Here is a 3,036-nt window from a genome sequence, read left to right on the forward strand (position 1 = left end):
ATGTGTAAGAGGCATTAAAGCAGGCTTAGTTATAGGCTTATCTCCCAGATTCTACTCTAGCACTAAAGTCTTGTATATATCAATCTTCTAAAATGACAAGTCATTTGTCATTGCTGTAGAACCATTTGAAGGTAAGCTCAATAGGTGGATCAAATAACTCTCAGTAATGTCAAAGGACTAACCCCTAATAGTGACTTTGAGCTTCTGCCCTTTGTTGAGAACGTCCATGGATCTATAGAAAGCTCTAGTCACTTCTTCACTAAAAGGTAGGTTTATTTCTAGCATACTCTTGTAAAGTGCCACAATCTTCTTCATTGCATAGCCCTTGTCTTCTAGCTCACTCAGATTCACACACCAATATGCTCCAAACTTTTTCTTGCAAAAACTTTCCCACAATTTTTGATTCTTACCTTTAGTTAGATCATCACAATGATAATAAGAAAAATCTAAAGAAGCATCTATCACCATTTTTCCTTTCTTTTTCAATTGGAAACACGTTATAGCTTTATCAACATTCACATTACTAGAGCTTACGAGATGAGTAGGAGCTTCATGAGTGTTCATGGTAAAATCTAACTTGTTAGGCATAGAAGCTTCACCTTTAGTAGCAGACTTATCACACCCAATAGCTTTGGGATTCTTAAAAGTAGTATCATTATTTGTACCCTTATCTAACTGAATCCTGACTTCCTAGCAGATGCTTGTTACCTCTTTCGAGTAGTGGTAACTTGTTTAGATTTCTCTAACACCTTGGTTTTGTTCTCTAAAATTCTTTTACTCCTTTTTTTCTCTTCATAACGAGATCATGAGACTCTTAAAAGTCATCTGTATTGATTCCTTGATTTGTGAGTGACTCCTCTATCATTTTTACTCGAGCCATCTTCTTTATAGAATGGGACATAGGATTACATTCTTCAATCAGATTTTTCAGGCATGCAATCTAATATTAGGGTTAAGGTTTAAGGTCGGACAAGTGTTTATTAGATGCCAAGGGAGAGAATATGGTTTTGGTGAAGATAGGGTAACTGTTCAGTTGACACGACCTCAATTTCCTACTAGTAGGTTTTACAACATACTAATATGAAATACTAGCCATGGAATATATTTTTGAAATGGACAGCTGAGATTAAACAATGATGCTACAAGAAATGTTTTGACATACCAATATTTCAATATATTTCCAATATGTACCTATAACACACTGATGTGAAACATACATATTGATGTGAACTAGCCCCTGTGAAGGACAAATTGATACTAGTATGTATGTTTCATACCAGTATGTATGTGACACATTGGTATTAAACATACATGCTGATGTCAATTTGGCACCAAAAGAAGCCTCTTTCACACTAATATATATGTTTCACATCGGTGTGTCATGTACATATTGGTATCATTTCAGCCTCCACAGGAGCCTCGTTCACACTGGTATGTATGTTTCACACTTGTGTGTCATGTACATATCGATATGAACAATACATATTAGTATCACTTTGACATCAAAAGAAGCCTCATGAACACAGGTATGTATGCTTCACACCGGTGTATTACTAACATACCAATATGAAACATACATACTGGTATCACTTTGGCCTCCTTAGGAGCCTCGTCTAGACCTATATATATGTTTTACACTGGTATGTCATGTACATATTAGTATGAATAATACCTACTTGTATCACTTCGACACCGAAAGAAGCCTCATAAACATAGGTATGCATGTTTTACACTGGTGTGTCACTAACATACCAGTATGAAACATACATACTGGTATCACTTTGGCCTCTTCAGGAGCCTCATCTATATTGGTATGTATGTTTCACACTAGTATGTCACTAATAAACTAGTATGAAACATACATACTGGTACTGTTTCAACCTTCACACAAGCCTCCTTCACACCGGTATATATGTTTCATTTTGATGTGTCATGACACATTGGTATGAAACATACATATCGAAACTAATTTGGCCTCCACACCAGCCTCTTTCACATTAGTATGTATCTTTAATACCAGTATTCACATGACACACCAATATAAAACATATATACTGGTATGAAGGAGGCCTATACATGAGCCTCCTTCACACTTGTATGTATGTTTAATATTGATGGGTATTGAGGTGATACCGATATGGAATGGATATATTAGTATGTTATATTATTTCCTGCTTCATTTGTTTTTGAATTTACTTTGTGTGGTTTATTTATTCGCAAAATGAAGTTTGCATCCTTACATTGCTTGTTTGTCACAATACTGATATACAAAAAAATACATAAAGCGTGGGTATTAAGTGAAGACAAATTTGAACTTGGCATAACTTGTTCATTTTATTACTGTGTCTAATGACATTAACGTACAAAATCTTATCACTTTTGACTTCTATTTTCATACATTTGCATCATAATTGAATAATAAAAAAACTACATTTCTTTAGGATTTTTTAGCTTTGCCTCTTCTTAGCCTTGCCCTTCTACAAGGAGTATCAGCACAGCCTCGCATTTGGAGTTCTTCTCGTGGCTAACAAGCCACCATAACGATTCAACTTTAATATTGCAAACGTCCTCATTAGAGTACGATGGACTTGTATACCCATGTTCATTGCAAGGGGAGTTGTTCCATGATTTCAGCTACTCAATAACTAAACCCTATAAGATGTCCTACGTATGCAAATAGTTATAGTCAAATTGCTTTTAAAACAAGAGTAAGAGTCGATAACAGAAAGTCACATGTCAATATAATGCACGTATCTATTTGGAGTTTAACTTGTGCCTATTTAACATCATCATCAAATTCTTCCTCATTGTGAAACAGTTAGAGTTTCACTACACACAACAATTGGTGGAAGCAATCTTATACAACTATAGCCATTTTTTCCTTCATTTTCATATCTTCTAAATTCTTCCTTCTACAAGCACGCTTGTGCGCATTTTTTTTCCTTTACTTTATTGTATTACCCTTCCATCCATCAATGAGTCGAGAATGTAGAATTTTATGGTCTCTATGTCCAAAGCATAACAAGACCAATGACT

This window comes from Prosopis cineraria, unplaced genomic scaffold, assembly GCF_029017545.1.
Source record: "Prosopis cineraria cultivar Desert tree isolate PC_DT_omini unplaced genomic scaffold, ASM2901754v1 PC9, whole genome shotgun sequence".
Lineage (NCBI taxonomy): Eukaryota > Viridiplantae > Streptophyta > Magnoliopsida > Fabales > Fabaceae > Prosopis > Prosopis cineraria.